Source organism: Cydia amplana, chromosome 12, assembly GCF_948474715.1.
Source record: "Cydia amplana chromosome 12, ilCydAmpl1.1, whole genome shotgun sequence".
Lineage (NCBI taxonomy): Eukaryota > Metazoa > Arthropoda > Insecta > Lepidoptera > Tortricidae > Cydia > Cydia amplana.
The window spans coordinates 17,850,104-17,874,788 of record NC_086080.1 but is presented as its reverse complement, the minus strand read 5'-3'; the positions used below and the strand labels follow the sequence as shown (position 1 = coordinate 17,874,788).

General features: G+C 36.1%; 1 protein-coding gene across 1 annotated transcript in view; it reads left to right on the top strand.

The window, feature by feature from the left end:
- The first annotated feature begins 10,360 nt into the window (after window positions 1-10,360).
- Window positions 10,361-24,685, top strand: part of LOC134653148 (rab9 effector protein with kelch motifs-like) — a 36,004-nt gene continuing 21,679 nt past the window's right edge. The window contains exon 1 of the mRNA XM_063508476.1: window positions 10,361-10,440. The gene's annotated coding sequence lies outside the window, so the exon portion shown is untranslated. The remainder of the gene's footprint in view (window positions 10,441-24,685) is intronic.

Here is a 24,685-nt window from a genome sequence, read left to right as displayed (position 1 = left end):
TGTCAGTTTGTAATCAAATCTTGCAAGTTAAATTTGATCCACTTCCCGGTTTCCGATTGAGCTGAAATTTTGCATACCTACAGATGTAAGTCGGGTGACAAATTGACAATGCAATATTATGGTACCATCGAGCTGATCTGATGATGGAAACAGGAGGTGGCCATAAGAACTCTGAGATGAAACAACGCAACCTACTTGTGTTAGTTAGGGGTTTTTAGAATTTTATCGATGAGTATTAGTTGTCTGTCGTAAGAAAAGTACAGTCAGCGATAAAAGCTTGTCCAAAAATTATTTTTTTGCCAAAAACGTTATTATCTTGTCAAGTAAGGAAACTATTAATATTTATAGTTTGGCAAGTCATTTCCGTCGACAGATAATGCGGCAAATTAAAAAAAATGGTTTTGAAATGGAAATGAACTTAGATATTTGTTTTTAGCACTAGTTTTATTATAGTAACCCAAGTTTCTGATATTTTTATCCGGATTTATTAATACATACATATAATTTAACACCATAAACCTTTTGAATATTAAACACCAAATATTTATCTTAGTTGCATTTCCTCCCTACATAATGTACTTATTGCTATAGCATCAATCGCATATCACGTCGTTAACTTACCTTACCTGTCACAGCAACCTCCCCTGGGGTACACCGGCACTCAGCTGGGGACTTCGGGACGACGTGTGAATTTATGAGCGAGCTCCATCCATCACGAGGGGCTGGAACAAATTTTATTGCACGGTGCATGCTTTAGTTAGGAGCGATTTCAGAAAAAATATCGGTGTAGATAAAAATGTCTGAGCGTTTTCCAAAAAAAGTGTACATTTCATTCATGTCTTCAAAATATTGACTTCTTGGGCTCACTTTACTCAGAATCATTTGTACATTCACGCCTCATACATAAAAAAATGTGTCCAAAAAATTCCTTTCCAGATCGTCACATTCTTGTATGATATTTTTTTTATTTGTATGAACGTGACGCGCTGGAAAAAAAAAATTTCATACAAAATTTTGGGACACATTTTTTCATGTATGAGGCGTGAATGTACAAATGATTCTGAGTAAAATGAGCCCAAGAAGTCAATATTTTGAAGACATGAATGAAATGTACACTTTTTTTGGAAAACGCTCGTCTATCCATGAGGAATAAAAAAAAATAGTATCAGTTGAGTATTGGTATTGAAAATATAGTCCGTCAACCAAATCTTGTCAGTAGCAATGTAAAGCAAACTAAAGTAGGGCAACACTCAAAGAGCAGTATTGCGCTAAGAATAGCAGCAATGTACATCGAACCAAAAGATTTTTTTTTTCCGCTGAGCGCGCCCTGCGTACGTCAATTCAAATTGTCACTCGCGGTTTATTGAAAAAATTTGAAACATGGACGGACAATTTAAAAGCGATGTTAAAACAATGTTAATCAAAATGATGAACAAATTTGAAGATATCAAAAACAACTCCCTATGGTAGTGCTTATATTCTCTTTGTTCCCTATCTATGTCTTCTATGTTTACTAAAATAAAATCATATCAAAATGCAGATAATTAGATAGTGCATATATTTGTTATTTACAATATAATATGCCACTTGTTAATGTAAATTAGTGTACTCTTCTGGATGAATATGACATACCTGTGTAATTTTTTTGATTGGTATATATTGTACATTAGGATTACATATTAAAAATAAAACAACTGATATTTGGGTGTTTATTTAATTTAAAGGTAAATAAGATAAGGGTCACTTTAGCTTACACTATAATTCAGGTCATTAATTGAAAAAATATAATGAAGTTACCAATGTTACCGGGTCACTTCAACCAAGCATAATACTCTGTAGTATTCTATTGCATCTTTGTAAATAGTCACAACTGATTGAGTTAGACATGTGGGCCTATGGACGGTTTCCAGGACACAATTTATGGTCTTGTTGGATAGATTTAGGCATACGTTTTAATTTTATTTATGCCTTTTAACCCTAAAACAAAAAAACTGAACATAATCTTAAAAGTTCGAAAGAGTTCTTCCAGTATGTACTTGTCATAACCTCAATTTTTAGTAATGTTTACCATCAACGAGCATGATTGTACATTGTAGGCCCCTTAGCTTTGCTTATTCTTATTTAATGTATTGGTATTTAATGGTGACAGCAGAAATATCTCTTGAAACAGAAACGATTCAGAATGAAAACCAAATGAAAACAATTATAAGGTGACGGCTGTCGTTCACGATCCACATTCCACAGATAAAACACAGATGACACGCATTTTGGAATTATTCGAACACAGTGTTGCTAACCCGCGATTTTTCAAATTTGCCGCCTTTTACTACTGACAAGATTTGGTTGACGGACTTTAGTAGACAATTTCAAAATTTAGGATAAATATCTTATAAGGTCAGATCTAGGTCAGATAGATAGAATCCTATTAGGGGTTATTAAATCTATATTAATTTTTCGAGACAATTACTTTCTGCATAAGAGTGGCAGACGTGACAGTGAAGGTATTTGTTTTATACCTACTTGTCCTTCTTCTGCAAGATAGGTTTAGGTAAGTACTATTTTTTTTTTTGACAAAGATACCTACTAGATAAACAATTAAATATATTTAATAATAAGATTTTTATTAAAATTAAAACTTCCCGGTAAGTGATGATGATTAATAACTGATAGTACTCGTAATTATAATGTTTACGTCAACTTGCCTTCGTTTTCTTGTTGCTCCTAAATTGTGCAACTTTTATTCCATCATGGTCTCACCGCTGACGATGAACTAAAACTGGCCATTATCATTCAGCAATCACAGCTCGGTCAATTAAGTCCAGCAAATCATACGAGCGAATGATTTCGCTAGATCAAAGGCCGCGCCGTTATCTACGAGGGGTATTCAAAATATTCTCGGTATGAGAATGAAAACAAACAAGTACGAAAAGTTTGATATTTTTATTTTTCAATATACTCCCCCCCTATGTTCATACACTTAAAAGATCGATCAATTATTTTTTTTAATCCTGCATAAAAATATTTTTTATCTTTGGTGTAAAAATGCTCCTCCACTGCCGCCTTCAATGCTTTATCATCGGAAAATTTATTTCCACGCAGATCCTTTTTAAGATTGGGGAACAAAAAGAAGTCGCTGGGGGCTAAGTCCGGACTATACGGTGGGTGAGTAACAGTTTCAAACCCACATTCAACAATAGCTGCCTTGGCAATATGAGCAGTATGGACGGGGGCGTTGTCATGCAGAAGCATAACACCTTTGGTTAACTTTCCTCGCCTCTTTTCTTTGATTACATCCTTTAATTGACGTAGAATGTTAGCGTAGTACTGTCCTGTGATATTTACACCTTTTTCTTTATAATCGATCAGTAATACTCCTTCACAATCCCAAAATATCGTGGCCATGACCTTGCCAGCTGAAGGGATGACCTTGAACTTCTTGGGATGAGCTGAACCCTTAATGTGCCACTGCATGGACTCTTGTTTACTCTCTGGGTCATAATGATGAACCCAGGTTTCATCTCCAGTAACTATTCTTTGCAGCACCTCATCAGGATTTTCACCGCACAGGTCAATAAAATCGGAACAACAAGCTACACGCATGTCTTTTTGAAGCCGAGTCAGCATTCGCGGAACCCATCTTGCACTTACTTTTGACATATTAAGATGGTCATGGATAATATCATGTACGGTACCAATAGAGAGATTGGTTACTTGTGCTATAGATTTTACCTTCACTCGACCATCTTTCAATATAAGTTTTTCCACTTTATCAATATTTTCTTGTGAAGTAGCTACTACAGGCCGGCCAGGTCTAGGGTCGTCTTCAACACTCTCCCTTCCACGTTTAAACTCGCTTGACCACTTTTGAATGATAGATAAAGAAGGAGCAGACTCACGGTAAACACAATCCATTTCCTCTTTTATGGTTTTTTGATTTTTACCCTGTTTTGTCAAGAATTTTATCACGCATCGATGTTCTAATTTAGTTAACATTGTCAATTCCCACATGATGTTCATGTTTGTTCAGCAATTGCAGAAAAACAAAAGAACATCTCGGTTCGAATTATACTTTTTTTTAATGTCAATGAATAAACCTTAGCGGCCAGTAACGAAAGAAATTTTAGAAGAGGTTGTAAGATATCAATACCGAGAATATTTTGAACGCCCCTCGTACTCGATAGTACGAGTAGTTCACTTCACTCACAAAATGTTTCCTATAGACTCGACTGCGACCCGTCAAATCGGGTAACTGGATGGACGAGAAGCTAATTAATGTTGTGTTAAATATATGTGCTAAAGACTGTAATCAGGAGGTCTGTATTCTTAGAATTGCCTCAAAAAGCCCTTTCATATATGATACCACACAACACACAAGTAGGTTTCTAAAAAAATAAAAATAAATCCCATACAAAAAAAAATACTCAACAGTCAACAACACTCCTCTCTTAGGGGATTTTTTTAGAAACTTCGGGTCAAAATTTTTGTTTTCACCTCTAGTATGCAAACGGCTAAACTGTAACAAGTACATCGATTTGCGGTTTTTTATACGGCTTCAACTATGGGAGTATTTCCCTTGTCTAATGTTACCCCTCATGTGGCCCGAGTTTACCCCATTGTTCCCATTATACAACAATATTTCCTACACAATCCGTGCGTGCCTTTAACCACCATGCCGCACCTTGCATTCTGCGTGATCAAATACACAATCACTTCCGTTTCCGGAGGCATTCGGACTTTTAAACATCTGACTTTGATGTAATAATATGATTCTTGAAATAGGAAATCTCGTTTGAAAGTCAAAGTCTAATAATAACATCATCTTCCTAGCGTTTCCCGGTAGGTATGTTTGCCACGGCTCACTTAGGGCGCCTGGGGTCCGTTCGGCCATCCAACCCCAAGAATTAGCACTGGCACTATGCACTATTACGGCAAACAAGACCTTATTGCGACTAGTCCGGTTTAATCGCGATCGCGATGTATTTCTTCATGGACTAATGTCTTAATACTCTTAATCTTAACAATATAGGTACTAATACCTTAAAGTTTCAGTATTATAGATTACTTTATACATACCTACAATAAATCAATAAATAAATATCAGGGATGTCCAACCAACAGATCAACCTAGCCCCAAACTAAGCAAAGCTTGTACTATGGGCTGTAGGCGACGATATACCTACATACTTATATAGAGAAATAAATAGTTATATACATAGGAAACACCCATGACTCAGGAACAAATATCTGTGCTTATCACACAAATAAATGCCGATACCGAGATTCGAACCCAGGCTTCACTGGCAGGTTAACTACCCACTAGGCCAGACCGGTCGTCAATATTCGCTATATTATTATATATTGCTGTGCAAATTTCTCTTGTACCCAATAGTATATTGTCATGGGAAATGTCAAATCAAACGCGTATTTTTAAGCTCTAATCCCCCACCTGGACTTATTACGCAACCACCTCTTTCAGCATCAGCTGTTAGAAAGAGCTGGCAATCGTGAATGGGTATGGTTGTAGGTGTGTTATTGTATTGACCAGTCTGTGTCATTCACCTCAAGCTATTCGGGGCTTTCCGATTCTAATGCTTGTATTAACAGACGGCGGTCAAGCGATGAACTTGACTGTGTGGTCTGTCTCTTATATGCAGTTTATTAATACCAAAAATAGTTAGTTTCTACTAGAGTCTGTGCGGAAAGAGAAGAGTCGTGGAATGAATTTCAAACACAATGTTAATTGTTATATGAATAAATAAATATGAAATAAATATGAAATGTATGGGGCCCAATACATTTCACGACTCTTCTCTTTCCGAACAGACTCTAACCAAATAACCTACATAGATAATAATAGCTTCTGCCCGTGACTTCGTCTTCGTGGAATGATAATGATGATGAATAAAAACTGTAATATAATAACAGGCCAATTTGAACGTACAATGACATCAGAACTATATCTAAATGATGTCATCTAGTTATCGTGCGTCTCGCTCGCGGCAGTACCTACGTGGCTACGTGTACGGACTTGTAGTAGCGAAAGCCACGTTATTTTAATGACATCATTTAGATGTACATATTTAATTCTGATATCAGTGTACGAATTGTCCTGTATATCCTTTTCCGGGTCTCAAACTATCTCCATACCAAACTTCATCTATAAATCGATTCAGCGGTTTGAGCGTGAAGAGGTAACAGACAGACAGACGGACGGACGGACAGCTGCCCAGGCAGACTTTCACATTTATAATATCAGTAGGGATAAGTTATTCCCAATTCACCTGTTTCACAAATCGTAAAAAGATCCAACAATTCATCATGAATCTCATCACCTAAGTGACACCCCATAGGACGATCCCCTAGGCGCCCGGCGGCAGGTACTAACCGGAATACGTTCAGGTACGCATTAAATCAAGAGGGCTCACGACTTTCCCTCATAGATTCCACTTTATAAAGTGTTTACATAAACAACGAGGTCACCTCACTTAGTCTCTGTTACTGTCACGCCTACCTGTTATCTAATTATTAGGTACGCGGTAGCATGTGCAGCTCGTACCCTACACGACCTGCATCCTCTCAGTTGCATCGTCCATATTATACCACAACCTATCCTCACATTAGTTACACCTCAAAACGAATATTCTTATTAGCAGACATGGGAATCCGTGGGGCAAATTTTCTTGACAGGTAGGGACTTCCTATATCGATAAACTCAATTATCGATGCTCGTTCTATATACTAGTGATCACTCAATTGTTTGCTTGTAAAAATATGTTATTATTAAAAGTGTAAAAATCAAATAAAATAATAACTCAATTCGCTTTGATTGATAATCAATCAATAAAGAGGTTGAGATAATATTAACTATTTCATAGTGCAATTAATGTAATGGACCCTATAATGGACGTGGAATCGGTAATGGGACATAAAACCACAAATCCTCTAAAATAAGTATGTAAAAGTAGTTTATAAACACTGGCAATATTTTACCATAAATAAGAGTCATAGAGCTGTTTAAGTTTGACTTTTTATTAATTTCGGTTACTTTTTAAGAAATTGGCGCCAACCCAAAAGTTGTCGTGTCACTGGAAAAAATAACCAGTAAGAATTCTTAACAACTTCGCTAAGAGAAGTGAGTTCATATATTAAATTGTAATTAATTATTACTTGGTGTAAACTAGAATGTGTTTTGTTAATTGCATTTACCATGAGATGAGGTATACAACACACTATGTTGTAACTCTAGAGATGTATAAAAATAGTGGTATTTTGCCCAATCCCATTATAGGAGCTGTAAAACTGCATACCTCCTATGATGGGACAATTTACATAATGCTTGCCATGGCGTAATTTCATGTTTAAACAATACAGAAGTATAATGTAGTTACGAACTATGTCAGGAGGTCTCCTCGGAATTCGGATAATTTAATATTTTTATTTAACTTGCTCTGTTAGTTTGTATGTTAGTTAGTGTGGCTCAAATCTTGGAAATGGCATTTGAGCCACTTTCGGATTTCCGATTAAGTTGAAATTTTGGATACGTATGCAAATTGGATGACGATGCAATATTATAATAACATGGACCTGATCTCATGATGGAGACAGGAGGTGGCCATAGGAACTCTTGTGATAAACGCAACCTAATTGTGTTCGGGTTTGTTAGAGTTGTCTCGATGAGTATTAGTTGGCTGTCGTAAGAAAAATACATTCTTACATAAAAGCTTATACCCAAAATGACTAATAACTAGTTTTTTGCCAAAAACTTATTCCCTATTCCAATATCTTAAACTGATAGGGTATGTCCATTATAGGGGGCCCATTACTGGATCCACGTCCATTACCGGGGTTCCATTACTGGAGCTTTGGTGTCCATGACTGGAGAAAAAAATCATATTTTTAATTTATTAATTATGTGGAAACTAATTGCAGTATCTTTGATACGAAACGCCTCAAACTTGAAAGAAGGTTAGGAAGTATCAGGGAAATATCACAATTACTCCAAATTTCCTCTTAAATGTCCCATGACTGGTGCCGTTACTATAGTAAATTAATGCTGTGTGAATTTCATACTTGTCTTCAAAACAATAGTTACAAAAAACACACAATGTTGGGGGCGATCACTAGTATATAGAACGAGCGTCGATAATTGAGTTTATCGATATAGGAAGTCCCTACCTGTCAAGAAAATTTTCCCCACGGATTCCTATGTCTGCTTATTAGTATTTCTAATTAAATTGGCCTGATAGACTCGTCTTGTATACTCTAGTATAGCATACAACGCCGTGATATCGCATCCCCATTGCACCGTAACGCACGATGTCAATTAGAAATCAAGTTTAGTTGAGCGCATCGCATCGCCAACAAACTGTTTTACAGTTTGGCGAAACTTTAATTATAAGTACTTAAATAACGAGCTATTTACACATAAAATTTACAACAGATGTGCAAAAACAATCATTTGTCGCTCATTTACAGCACGCGCAGTAAAAAGGTTGGGAGGTTCCGTCGCCTACACTGTACTTTGTGTTTTGTTAAATAAAAAAATTGGAAGCCCCTATTTTGGCAGGCAAGTGATCTGTGGAACACGTTAAGCAGAGCACGTGTCGTGTGAGGTGCAACATTAATACTGGATCGTTCCATATGGAACAAGCAAAGAATAAGTGCTCACGTATTACTGAATCGCGATTAGAAAGGGATTGAGATAGCTGTCAATCCATATTGATTTTGACGTAAGTGTATGGAAATCTGTTATTTGTAATCCCTTTCTGATCGCGGCATGATAATAATAGTGAATTGGGATTCGATGTGGCGCGAATTCTCGCAGCTATAAGGAGTTAAGTGGAATAATTATTGATTTTAGAATATGCTGGAGGCGAATGATGAAGCGATAATAAAATTACTAGAACTGAAAATGAAAAGAACTATTAATGGACCGAAGCATAGAAGAAATATTAGCCAGTAGGTATAGTAATAAATAGTTAAATTTCATTGCTTATTAATTATTATAGTACATATTTATAGATAGTTATAATAATGAGCAATTTAATATTGCATCCAATCCAGTCAAAGCTTTAGTCCAACATAATTTAACTTGCAATTAGTGCGTAATGGAGGCTTGCCCGTCGTCATGGCGACGCCCCGGCTTCCCGCGTTCCCGGTTCCCGCGCTTTTGGATCGATACCGGGGCGCGTTCTGAAACCCGCTCCTGAGCCCTTTGTGCTCTGGATATCAATACGTAAACATCCATTTAATTTTTACTTAGCAGGGACCTCGCCAAGATGACAATCGTTGATAGAAAACGCAAATCGAAACATAAATGCGAAAAGTCGTGGGACTATTTCCGTACAGTGACCCGACTTTCCGTATCATCTGTCATCCCGTTACATTTTTTCGTTTCGTTTGGTGTTTGTTTATGTACTTGTACGATTGCCATCTTGGCTAGGCGTCTGATGACGAAATTATGATATTAGAAAAAAAATTACGAAAAAATTATGGGCTTTAGCGAGAGTTGAACTTGCAGCTCTGAATAACTCATAGAAAATCCTAGATTTAATCTAGTCTGAGGTAGGTAATCAATATTTCGATAGCTCCTTTATTTTGTAAATCAGTTATAAAAACATATGAATCCTACGATAGGAATAGGATAACCCTTATATAAAACATATTTAATATCGCACATACGGCGAGCTGCAATATTGCATGGACACTTTATGAATTCATAAGGTGGCCATGCAATTTTGCGGTTGAAGTAAATTAGGGTTATTTTTAGCATGTAAGTATAGAACTCTGTAACAACACTGGTAGTGTGTCAAATGTTCTTTTCTTATGTGAAATTTTTCACTTCGTTTTTGACTTCACCTAAATCACGCAATTAAGTGTCTCCCACTATATTTTACAAGCATCTATTAAACATTTTTCACATTAAATTAAGTCTACCGGTACAAAAAATATAGGTACCTACCCATTTGGAAGCTAAAATCAGTTCTCTAATTTCTCTAAAGACGGTAACACATGACGTCACATCATTAATATTCATTTAGAATCGTCATTTCGCGAAGAAACAACGGGTTTGAGAGCATATCTACAGTTCGTTGACCGCGCGATGACCGCGACCTTTTTATTACGTAAGCGCTGATCAATTGTCTAGACTTTTTAATTTGTTTTTTTTTTACACTGATGAAAGCTAGGTACCTACAGTACACGTCATATAAGTGACTCCTTTAATTTATTGTCAATTCGTGTTCCGATATAGTAGTAGGATTCGCGAAGCAGACGACATAAATTTCAGTAGTAAATATTTTACGTAACTGAACGCGTGGGGATCGTTCCGAACGCATCACGCCAGTACGCTTCCGACCGCCGCGCAGGCCGCGTGCGTCCGCCACTCTTCCCGGTTCAACGCACTTGCTCAAAACAATAGATACTGTGCTTTTGCATACGGTGAGTTCGGTGAACGAGTGTTTTAGTTTTGGTGGTGTGTCGGCAAATAGAGGGTGGAGTGAGGGATCGGCACGTGCCGGGGTTTGGGAGCTGTCGACGAATTTAGAAAAACAGGGGTGATTCCTGTTTACCTACTAATCGTTTCTTGTACTAATGGCTTGGATATATTGGTTTCGCATTGTGGTAAAACACTTCTGGTTGTTGTTTTGTGACTACTATAATTTTTACGAGTATGAGTTCATTTCATTGTAAATATTTAACGATGTCTTGGAAACATAAAAGTAGACATTAAGCAGCGTACGTTCATGTTAAGACATCTAATTGTATTCCCCACGTATTCCCGCTTATATTTCATTGAAGGTTCAGTGCCTTTTATTTAATTATATGTGTGCTAAAATAACTTCATGCAATAAAATGACACAATTGAATAATACCTACCTACTTACGATTGTCAATAAATTATTTGAATGGAAAATTGTATTAAACTGGCGCCCAAACGTGGGGCCAAAACAAACCACAGATGTAATGTTTGACATCAAATTATGACCAGTATTGCCAGTATCGAAAACGGGCAATCACTAAATCCTGTTAAGTGATTGTTTGACACGGTCAATACTGGTAATCCCAGCGGGGAGTCTCTTACTCTGATTAACACTAACTCGTAGATTGCGAGAATCATCTCCAGCTTGATTCATTGGTAGGGTGCGATCACTCCAATTGTTAGTATGTTGTTCGAAATATTGAGTGTATTATGCAAACATCACGATTTTTTATGGCTCTATTTATTACTAGCCTCCGCTTTTCTGCTAATTATTTAATATTTTCAACCCAGTTTTTACATTCCTTGGGGTTGAATTTTTAAAAATCTCATCTCTGCGGAGCTTTATCATTTGAACAATATTTATTGTTTTCAATAATTACCCAAAACCTTCCTATTTATAGTTTAAGGCTTTTTAAGCTTTCATTTGTGAAATTATATACTATTTTGGGAGTATAATACAGGGTAGCACAGAAGAAAGCGGTTTTCTTTAATACAGTTGTTCCAACACACTTAATCCTCACAAAAATAACTTTTCTATTGAGATTAATAAAAATTGACACTAACCAATAGGTTAAAAATATCTAAAAGGTTCCAATCCAACACACTTAATCTTCACAAAAAACAACTGTTCTATTGAGACTAATAAAAATTAACACTAAACAATAGGTTAAAAATATCAAAAACCCATTTTGGAAGATTCCGGGGTTCTTTAGGATCCAAGAATGAAGATTCATCCTAATATTTCAATTATTCTCAAATACGACCTCTTTACTCTTCAACGCCCATAGATGCGTAAAAGGATAGGCTGTTAAGGGTCGAGTCTCGTAACTCAGTGAATGCCGGAGGGTCGGCGTCTTGTAGAAAGGTTACCCTAAAGTTCTCAAGTCAAATCCGATTGTAGATATTATTTACCAAATCTGTAGATACAACTGTACTTTTACTGTATGAATTTGGTTCATGGTTCGAATTTTAGAATCTTAGGCGGCCCAGATAGTAGTGTTAGTATAATATTTATACGTACTTGTGTGAGATATATCAAGAATAACACGAACAATATCGTCATCTTTTGTTTTATTTTAAATATTCCACTTTTCTTATTAATGTTTATTATTGAATCAATTCTTACAAATGTCATTACAGTACATATTTGGTGACAGTATTTGCCCTGCATTTATATTTAGTTAGCCATTGGCTGCCATTGACTGTTAGAAAGTTATTTATTTTGGCAATAGTGTAAATAGGTTTCATACATTTTCATCATATAAACCTTTACAAAAACGTTAAAACGGAGCACCAACCATCCAGTTTTTCACTTCCATATAAATGAACACGTACCCTTTGGGTAAAGCCCAACAGCCGGGCTGGGGAATCTACGTGACACTAAATAACAGTATTGAATTGAGGATTATCTATTGGTTGTAATTACTGCCCCTAACCTCTTGTTTCGCTATCCTCTCAACAATTAAATAATATAAGACACACAGACAGCCAGACATATACCGTATCCCTATTCGAAATCCCGGGACAAAAGTCTATCCGACCGACAATCGATTCGTTACAGGCATCAGGCAAGTCTAGTCTCCCATGATATACGTAGGTACCTGTACTTACGCTGGGTTACGACATCGACTACTGTGTTATCTGTGGAAGGTTTTGTGAACAGACAGGAGGATGACAGTCCTCCATTGTGGCTCACGCTTGATTGCCTCTAATCAGGCCGTGTAATTCTTATTGCTAACCGCGATCAAGTTTAGTTTAGTTTAGTTTCTTTATTGGTAAAAAGTATTTTACAGGTCACACAGGTACAATTGAAATAAGATAGGGTAACAGCACCAGTGGCCAGCCAGGTACCAGTAGTCAGCCTTTTGAGTCGTTTATTGGTCATAAATATCTGGTATATTCGTTTAAACAAATCACGAGTACTCAAATAGGAGCTTTGATTCCTTATTGGTTAATACGTCACCCGACAGGTGCGGTGAGGGAACGGGGGGAAGAAATATACTCGTTCATACAGGTGCTGTTTGTCGACGAGTGCAATAGTGTCATGTCCGCCATATTTTTTACTGCACGTGGTGTTCTCTTAACAGGCAAGAAAAACTATGTTTTAATGTTGAAAGTTATTGTTTTTGTTAATTATTGGTTTATTTATTAGTTTATCTATTAAATTGCATTATATTTGAATGAAAATATCAATATTTCATTTATAAATTGAGGGGGCTGGCCACTGGATAACACTTTTTTCCAAAGAATCCAGTGCCCAGCCCCCCACGGCTGACCTTTGGGTTATTCGTTTATTTTATTATTTTCAAGCCAATGCGACCGTTAGGACCGTTAAATTTACATTTTCAAATTTAGTTAGGCATGTCCTAGTCAATTTAAAGTAAAACCCAGTAGTCAGCCGCATTTGAAATAACGTTTTAATGCGGCTGACCACTGGGTTTCACTGATCCAGTACTCAGCCATTGACCTTGCTTGGTACGTCGCCGCCAAAAATATGTCCAAATTTTTAAACCCTATCTCATTGAAATAAGGTTCAAAAGTGTATACATGTTTTTGACGTTAACTATACATAACTATCATTTTGCTTTTTCCTGGTCGGTATAATATGACTTTGTTTATTAATGATAAAATGATAATTAGATCTGAATAGTCTCGTTTAATTATTTTTTACCGAATACCTACTAGGAACATAATTATATATTAGGATTTACCTCGTTAATTTTGACGGATTAATTATTAGAAAATAAATAATGCGATTCTTAGTTTGCAAGAATAGTGTTATTTAAGTACCTATGGCCAACAAATTTCGTGTCATAAGAATTGTATGTACCTATAAGAAATTTTCTTTTTTAAATATTTAAACAAGTAATACATATAAGCAAAAAAAAAATAAACTAAAATTAAAAACTACAACTAACTACAATAACAATAACTAAAATTATAAATAAAAAATAGATATTATAATATCGTTGATTTTGATATACGCAAAAAATTATAAACTAAAATTAAAAACTACAACTACAATAGCAATGACAAAAATCATAAAGAAAAAATAAATATTATAATATCGTTGATTTTGATATAAAAATGTAGTGTTTTGATCTAATTATTATGAATAGTTTATATAGGCTGACTACTGGGTACACAGAGGCTGCTTACTGGATTTTGGAGGCTGACTACTGGAGAAAAGTGCCACTTTTTGTTTAAACTTAATTAGAGGTATTATAAAGAGGATTGTTATTTTTTTAAATATTTTGTTTTAAAACTATGATAAACAATTGATCTAACCATGTCATTTGTTTAATTATCCGACTAATCCTGTAGAAATGCCGAACGTTCAAACTTAAAAAAGTCGTTATAAGGCTGACTACTGGTGCCTTTACCCTAGTTATTTACAGTTTCCTAGAGTTAGACCAAGAAAAGTCTGTAACAATTTTGATAGCAAACGCAGTGCAAGTTTTATTTATAGGTACATCACAATTTCATAGAAGTTTGACGTTTAAAATAACACTTGCACTGCGTATGCTATCAAAATCTTTGCAGACTTTTCTTGGTCTATCTTTAGCCGTAACAATCGTTGATAGGAAACGGGCTTTTTCTAAAATAAATATCGAAAACCCGATTCTTTCAAATCTGGACGTTCTTGGGCTCATTCTACTCAGAATCGACAGCACTCTCCATCCTACCATTAAAAAAAGATGTCCCAAAATGTCCATTCCATTACGTCCCGTTTTTAGTATGAGAAAAATTTTCACTTGTATGTAACGTAACGTAGTGGAATGTACAATTTTCATACAAAATTTTGGGACATCTTTTTTTAATGGTACGATGGAGAGTGCTGTCGATTCTGAGTAGAATGAGCCCAAGAACGTCCAGATTTGAAAGAATCGGGTTTTCGATATTTATTTTAGAAAAAGCCCTACGCCTATCGAAACTTAAATAATAGGTATATGAAAATAGTCACGTGACTTTTCGTAGCGACTGTCACATATTTTCTGGCTTTCGTCGATATACGATTGTCATCTTGGCTCCCTTCACTCAAGTCCTTTAGTATAATGTAATTTGTCACCACAAATCTTTAATATTGATAATAACTAAATTTGTTCACTATTATTTGAAGTCAAAAGATGAAGGCATAAAATTGTTCATGTTTTAAGACTAAGTAATCTATTATCTAACTTCGGAGCCATCAGAATATTTCATCCAATAATACATTGTACAGCCACGGACTTCAAAATCAATATAAAAAATAAACATATAATTTACGTTACGTATAAGCACTATATGCAAAACGGGGTCGTCTGATCGTCTGCCAAGCCAATTCTCTACAACGGAACCATTCTGGCAAAATATCGGGTTTTTGAACCACTAACGTAACAGCACTAACAGTGCAAGTCACAGACTACAAATTGAACTAGATACCAGAAACAATCTCAATGTCGAACTGTCGACACAATATAACGAGAGCCCTATTCACATTTTACAACTTGTTACGATTTTGATACGATCTTGAGGATCACTCACGCTTATTGGTGCATACGAAATTTTAACAAAAGGTTGCGTTTGTGTACCAAACCCAAAGGAGTTTTTTTTTACATACCTACCTACCTAAATAAAGTTTGGGTCTCCCATAAAGTAGGTACGGACATTGAATGCATCTAGGCTAGCAATGTGCCAAAGAGAATTTTCAAAAATTGCAAAGTTCCCATGAAATAATCTCGGTAATTTTTTCTGCACGTTTATTGCCAAACCTTACAGTGAGTTTTCGATTTATATGACACTTGTAATAGATACCAACGGGTGACGCAGGTAAATGTTAAATGCAACATGAGCAGTTTAATAATCCCTAATCTAAACGGGAACTTTCTAAGTGGAAACTTGCATGAGAATTTTCACATGAAAGTTTCCAGAAGATGTCGGGAATTTTGAGAATGTTGTGCAACTAGCACATTGCAAGTCTAGTCAGTAGTTGGTCTATGTCTTCAGCAATTACTTACGTCGAACGTTTGACCCAAAAGCGAGGTTAAGTCGGATCATCGAATGCTTTTCAACATATTACTATGTATTTACTTTGATTTTATATTGAACTCTATACCCCGATAATAAGGGCGGTGGTAACTTAAGCTGCCAAAAGTGAGTGAGTGTGAGTGTCGTGTGTAACCTACTTTATTTTCATTGTTGCTTAGGTTACACGTGTCGTTTAACCCTCGCAAAATGCAGTTTTAATGTTACGACTGTTACGAGTTCCTAGTACACAATTTAATAGGTAACATTAGTAACAGTTAAACATTGAAAAATACGTATACTATAGAATATTAACAATGTTTATTCCTATTTAACCGTCTTTCAATAAAAAAAATTAAAATGAAAACTATAATCATTGCAAAACAGAAAAGATAAATTATTATAAATTTCCTTCTAACTCATACACAAATCACACGTTTGTGATGCTTTTATAATACGGTATAGTATATTTGACATTGCCAAAAATCCCTCATACTGCAGCATAAAAAAAATACAGCGGGTAATTCGGCTACAAAAACTAACTCAGTTAATAAAACTAAGAAATATATGCATCATAAATACATATAATGGTTATATATAATATGTCTAGTTATATAATATTATTTTCACCTCAGCAGCTCGAACAAGGGTACTTTGCTACTTAAAAACAGTGAGCAAAATCGCATTTTGCTCACTGATAAGACAAAATGAGCAAAAAGCGATTTTGCTCACTCAGTGAGCAAAATGCGATTTTGCTCACTGTGTTTAAGTAACAAAGTACCCTTGTTTGAGCTGCTGAGGTGAAAACTTAATTGTTGGTATATCTTAAGAAAACATGAGTGAATAAGTAAGTGATGAAGAAGGAATACATTTCTCGGGTTCTCTAATATGTTCTCACTGCTGAGGTGAAAAGTTTTGTGAACTACACGAGATCAAAGTTATTTACATCTCGTGCGCTTTTGAGTCCCTTACTACGCTCAAGATTCTAAATTAGATTCACTCGCTACGCTCGTGAATCTATTATAGAATCTTTCGCTTGCACGGGACTCAAAATAAGCACTCGAAGAAATATCAAACTTTGATCTCTTGTTGTACAAATAACTATTTATTCAATTTCTTGTGTTTACCTTCCGATGTTTTATTGATTAAGGCGAAATCTACATATCATCAACCGTAATCAAAACCTCCATTTCATACCTGTAACCAATAAATACAGCCAATGTCCAATTACAGTCAAAACCATTAGCACCCTGGCTTGCCGACTGCGCCGAGGGTCGTTCACCCCCTCCCCTACACACTATAATATACTTTAACATACTATTAATAAAGCATAATTTCCCCTGTGCCATCCACACTGTAACTAAAAAGAGACCTAATTGCAAAGACATAAGATTCATCTATGGTAAGTTAAAAATTGCTGTTACTACATAGGGGCCAGTTCTATAAGTACAACTAGATCCTTTAAGAAGACGCATAAAGTCCGGAAATTAGAGAGGAACAGTTTTTCCTCAATATCTCTAAAAGTATACTTCCGTTTTAGATTTTGCTGGTCAAATCTCTCGGTTATATGATTAGCTATTTTATTATAAAATTATGCTATAGTATGCCTATATACAGGTAACGATATATAGGTACAATTAAAAGTACCTAAATGATAATTAGACATGTTTCCGTGTTTTTTTCCTTCGAGCCAACTGTAACCTTTTAAGGAGAGTCTGCCCTCGCAAATGTAGTCTAATTTACGAGTGAATTTTTTCATGTTTTACCCTTGATTAAATCGTGTAAAAACAAATCCAATATAAAAACTGCAATTTCGCGGGAGTCCTCTTAAATGGTCAATAAAGCATAGTTTCCCCTGTAGCCAGTAATCAAGCATGTTTGAATAAACCGGTGTAGGGGAGTTTCGTTTGAGGGATGGTTCAGGGTGGTTGGTTGGTGGACGTAAAAGTTTGATTTACGGGGGCTTGCAGGCCGGTCGGTGTTTGTTGTGGAAAATTGCGTGGCCATTGTACTAGGCTGCCATTTTAACAAACTGCTTTGTAAGCGAAAATGGAGAAGTAACAATAAAATGTGTAAAATATAATACAAAACTTATTTAAATCAAATACTTGCATGAGCTTGATTATATTCTTTCAGTTTAACATTTTGTTACATGCCGTTAAAAACGAAATTTTGTTTCGTTTTTAATCATTTCAAAGCTCGTTAATCATTTTAATCATACACTCGCTTTGTAGTTATACTACAAACACAACGAATAACACTACGCCGCAGTGTATAATTTATTTTGAAAATATTTTATAAACCTTAACGAATAATTAAATTGTATGTATACACTTAATTAACAATTTACAATTAATTCTCCATTAGTCCTCTGCACCTTACTGTTTTCCCGTGTAAATATTTTTACTTTAATTAAATACAGCTTTGTTTTTTTTTAACAAAAAACTCTAAATCAAAATAAAACATGAATTATTTATTTCAGCACCGATTTATCGCATTTTCCCCTTTTCACAGACATTATTCAGGTCAACCTACACTCCGACGGCCCAGGGATTGCCACAAACGTGAATTGAATAATAATATCTTCCTTTCTACGTTTGTGTAAACGCCACTTTAAAGGCACCAATGAAATAAAATAACAGTTCCAAGTTATCATTGTCGTTCACAAAAATTTATTTTATTATAAGTACTTATATAAGAAAAACGTCCCAGATACCGCTGGAGTGACGAAACCCAAAAAGACCTGTCCGCCCGTGGAATACCCAACTGGCGCGAAGTGGCACAGAATAGGGTAGAGTGGCGCTCTCTTGTGTCAGAGGCCAAGATCCTCTTTGGGTCTCTGAGCCAGTGATGATGTATGATGTATATAAGAAAAATCTTATATTTATATGAAACTTACATAAAAAAACCGGCCAAGTGCAAGTCGGCCTCGCGTACATTAAGTCCGACTCACGCTTGACTGCACATTTCTAATAGGTTTTCCTGTCATCTATAGGTAAAGAATTATTATGTGTATTTTTTTCAAAACTTTAGACCCAGTAGTTTCGGAGATAAAGGGGAGAGAATGGTCAGACAAATAGACAGACAGATGCAAGAGTGATCCTATAAGGATCCCGTTTTTTTCCTTTTGAGGTACGGAACCCTAAAAACTTTGAAAAGAAGCAATGAAAGAAAAAATTTGAAAGTTGTCCTTGCTCATTATGTTGTTAAAACTCGTCAACTCCCATTTCAGTTGAAACATTCCCATTCGGAAATAAAGGAATCATTCACGGCTTATTGCCTGTTGAAATCTTTGGAATCTTCAGTAATCATCAAGAAAATTTTCACTCTCTAAGTAGCTTGTAAAGTTCTTCAATGTAAGAATCATTGTGTAGGTTTTACCTTATAAGACCCTGACTCATTTTTGCAGTTTTATAAATTTGAAACCTTCTATTCTATTAGGTACCTACCTTATTATATTCTTTTTTTTTTTTTTTTTTTTTATTTATTGTTATATAAAAACACATACATAAACAGTAACAAAAATTTCGCCAAACTGTAGAACAGTTTGTTGGCGGTGCGCTCTTATCTTTTATCTTAAATTAAAAGTTAGTAAGTACCTAAATCTAAAACAAGCTCAAATAGAAGTGTACAGAAATACAAACAAGTATAACTAGTTAACAGTTCACCTCGATTTAACTGCACTAAAAGTAATAATAATGCTATGTAGTGTACATATACCTATACTAACAGTGGTTTTTAGAATAATTATTTAACAATATTTCTTTAAGCTTTGCCTTAAGACTACCTATTTTTAATTTATTTTGCTCCAGTAAGAGAGGATATTTATTACAAATCTTGGGTGTTACATATTCTTTAGTTCGTTTACCGTAATAATTTTTAGCCGTGATTTGACATTCCTTAGGTGCTTTAAATGCCTTTTCTAAAATACATCATGTCTAAGTTACTAGATAATACTCGTACGTTTATCCAGACTTCCAAAAGGAAAGTAAAAGCTTTCAAATCCATCTACTTCAAGCCTTAATAGTGTTATGATCAAAAATAAAGATTAAGGGAGGCTGCCCGTCCCTCCCCCTAGAGGCGAATTCAAACATACATTTTGATATCAAATTGATGTCATTTTGTTATCATTCGTACGTGTATTTCGCTCGAGTACTTGTTTGTACATGCGGCGCGAACGAGACGCACGGGTGAATGATAACAAAATGGCATCATATTGATATCAAGTTGGAATTGGCCTCCCGGTCTGATACCTCTCTCCATTGCACAGTCCACACCCCCTTCTATTGTCCGGTTTTCTCAATATATCAAAGCCAGGAAAATCTTTTATATCCATAAAGTAGAGAAAATCGAATATCTTGAAAGAAATGTATTGTAATGGAGCTTTTATAGCTACTTTATGATTTTGCAGCGTTTTTTAAGAGTCACGCGAACCCGCCGCCAAAAAGCCGCTCCCATTTTAAAAAGACTTGCTTTAATTAGATGAAACGGCATGAACGATTGTATGGAAGTGCCTTTTTGGTGTCGGATTCGCGAGACTTTTAAGTGGTTAATGTAGCCTACAGACGCTTGCACTAACTTCAATGTCACACAAGTATGTCACACATGTAGGGGCTGTTTAAAAAATACTGTTCGAGCAAGTCGCGAACTGGAGGGCTATGATGCTTTGTCACCAAATCATTAATCATTTATTGCGTGATATGTGAAATACCTGATAAGTGATTAAATTGGGTTAAAAGACGCGAGGATAAAGTACAAGTGACTAATGATAGCGTGACATGATTTGAGCTTTTGAAAAATCAATTTTAATCTCGATGACTTAAGGCCTATTTTAAAGAATAGATTACTTAATCACATTCCACCACTTATCTACTTTTGCCATTGACTGATAAAAATCATCCGTGGTTTGAGCTTTTGAAAAATCAATTCTAAACAAGTTTACTTAAAGCGTATTTTAATGAATGACATCCTATCACCACTTATCCACATGTGACGTTGATAGTTAAAAGTTATCCACGGTTAAAGCTTTTGAAGCTTTATTTCTAAGTACTTAGAGTTTATAGTCTTTGAAATAAGCTACCTTATCGAATTAAGGTAGAACCGGCTGCAATACTTAATTAACGAAGGCTCATATTTGCTTGTAAATTCATACAAAATTTTAAGGACAGTAGACCTTATTAACCTCAAATACGGTGAATTTTATACGTCAAACCATCTGTCAAAATCAACTAAATTATGCCAACCCCACCAATGCATCTACGGTTCCACTGTGGGGAGCAACGGCCACCATGTCTTGAGCTGCTGCCGTTGCGCTGGGAGGTTCCCACGGCACCATGTTCTTAATGACATCGTTAGGAGAGCCTTATTGTCAGAGTTACCTAATATCCCATGTATGCTTCAGCCGCCAGGCTTTAGCCGATCGGACGGCATAAGGCCTGACGGCTAGACCCTGGTGCCGTGGGAAAGAAGTAAGTGCTTCCTGTGGGACGCCACGTGCGTCAGTACTTTTGCCGCCCCGCATCTTAGTCGTACAATGCGGTCGGCAGGAGCGGCTGCTGAGCATGCGGCGTCTCTTAAAAACCGGCCAAGTGCGAGTCGGACTCGCGCACGAAGGGTTCCGTACCATTAGGTACGCAAAAAACGGCAACAAAATCACGTTTGTTGTATGGGAGCTCCACTTAAATATTTATTTTATTTTGTTGTTAGTACTTATTATTTGTTGTTGGCAACAGAAATATATCATCTAAATAGACAGACAGACTAACGGACAGCGGAGTCTTAGTAATAGGGTCCCGTTTTTCCTGAAACCCTAAAAAGATAAATACTCGGCGCTGAGCGGGTATTTATTCGTCTCCCTCGGTGTCGAGACTTCGGGATGCTCCGGGAGCTGGGACCTCGCCTGTTTGAAAGGGGCCTTGACCCCCGCTCCGGATTTTTCCTGATGCAAAGACTGTCCATCGCAATCTAAGGCGGTCCTAGGTCCTTGCTACTCGTAAAGTATGCAGCGATATTGATAGCCCACGCAGTGCAAGTGTTATACTTGGTCAACCAGATCTTGACAGTAGAAAAAGGCGGCAAATTTGAAAAATGTAGGCGTGAAGGGATATCGTTCCATAGAAAATTTGAATTTCGCGCCTTTTTTTACTGACAAGATTTGGTTGACCAGCTATATTTACCCGTCATAAATTCATAGAAGTTTGACGTTTAAAATGACGCTTGCACTGCGTGGGCTATCAAAATCGCTGCAGACTTTTCTCGGTCTGACTCTATTAACTACTCTATACAGGGTGGTACAAACCTCGAATCGAAAATCGTTAGAATAGAAAGTGAAGTTTAGATTTACTGCTAATCATCTGCACCTTCAAAAAGGGTATAACAATCGTTATTATTTGAAGTCGGTTATAAAGGTTAATATCTTAATTATGTCTTGTGAAGAAATGATTACATAGTTATTAATATACCGACAAGTTATCGATACTGTCATCTGAACATTTTGTCAAGCCCTCGTAAAGTAACAGTTTATTATGTTTTTACACAAAATATTTTAAATTATTGAGTAATATGATAAAATATTAGCACACAAAGGAAGAAAAACTTATAATCAACTGTATAAACCGGCTTCTTACACTTTTTATGCTGTTAATTTGACAAAATATCGTTAAGAAAATTTCGCTCGGAATATCATTATTCCTCTGAAATGAGTATTTGCTAGGTTTATTTGGCCCCGTGACACTGAAATCCGGTACACTACAAGACACTATCTTCATTGTATTACTTTATCAAATAGTTTTCTTCCGAATTTGTGTATATTTTTCAAATTGAAAATTACGGTGATACGCTCTTGGCCGTCCGCGGCCGTCGTCAAACTCAAAAAAAGCGGCCAATTGCGAGTCGGACTCGCCCATGAAGGGTTCCGTATTTAGGCGATTTATGACGTATAAAAAAAACTACTTACTAGATCTCGTTCAAACCAATTTTCGGTGGAAGTTTACATGGTAATGTACATCATATATTTTTTTTAGTTTTATCATTCTCTTATTTTAGAAGTTACAGGCGGGGGGGACACACATTTTACCACTTTGGAAGTGTCTCTCGCGCAAACTATTCAGTTTAGAAAAAAATGATATTAGAAACCTCAATATCATTTTTGAAGACCTATCCATAGATACCCCACACGTATGGGTTTGATAAAAAAAATATTTTTGAGTTTCAGTTCGAAGTATGGGGAACCCCAAAAATTTATTGTTTTTTTTTCCTATTTTTGTGTGAAAATCTTAATGCGGTTTACAGAATACATCTACTTACCAAGTTTCATCAGTATAGTTCTTATAGTTTCGGAGAAAAGTGGCTGTGACATACGGACGGACAGACAGACGGACAGACGGACAGACAGAGAGACAGACATGACGAATCTATAAGGGTTCCGTTTTTTGCCATTTGGCTACGGAACCCTAAAAATGGTCACGTTTTCTCATTTGTAGTCTGACTCTTTCGCACTCATGCGATGTTCATATACGTGATGGCTTCCCTTTCGCACACTTCAGCTGACGTCAAGCGCGAGCGCGAGAATGACAAGTCTGTGGTTGGATTGCAACTAAATTAGTACGACGCTGTCATTTTCTATTACGCGATTACGTCGGATTTTACCAGAAAAACGAAGTGCATTCTTGTAAGTATAGTTGGTCAAACCAATTTGTCATTAAATAAGAACAATACAAACTATACTCATCCTTTTCTTTTGGGTGCTAGTACTAGTGTAAGACAAAGATAGTATGACGTATGACTCTCTCTGTCTATGTTTGAAATGAGACAGTGCTTTGACAAACGATATAACCTATTTGTAGTTTCGCATTTTAAATATACTTGGTCAACCAGATCTTGTCAGAGGAAAAAGGCGGCAAATTTTAAAAATGTAGGCGCGAAGGGATATCGTCCCATAGAAAATTTGAATTTCGCGCCTTTTTCTACTGACAAGGTTTGGTTGACCATCTATAGAAAAAAAATCAGCGATGTCAAATAGATTTTCATTGTCAGTCAGGCTAAAAGTACAATGTAATATTAATTTAAAAATTCATTGCGTAACCTATACCTATAGGAAGAAAACAAACAAATAAATTGCATTAAATATATGCAGAACATGAGAACTATGAGAGTATGGATCACTCCATACGCAGAAGTGATTGATGGCTGAACATATATTCTGAAATTCGGCAACGCTATGAAGAAAAAGTCCTTGGACGCCTATTCTCCACAGGTGACACGAGAGGAAATATTGTCTGAAAAAAAAAAACTGCAAGAGCTGATTTTATACGCAGATAAAAAAGACTAACAGAGTTTATGGAGACATGACAGAAGACGCGGTATGCTGAAGAATATGTTGTCACAAAAGGGGCGACAGTCCGTTTAATTAAATGTAAATATGTTGGAATGACCTTCAACTGGTGTCAGCGAGCTTGCCGTGATACCTTCACGGGTTGGACTGTAGCAAAGGGGGGGCTGGGACTTAGATTTTTTTTGACAAAGTGGTGTCATTATGACACTATTTTTAAATGATTGTAATGTGTATATCACGTCAAAATAAGCATCTTTTATTGGAAAAACTTTTCTCTAAAATAAAAAATGGCTGAGTTAGACGCCTCCAAAGATTGATATTTTTAAAGGGAGCTGGGACTTTTTCATTGAGAGTGGTGTCATTATGAC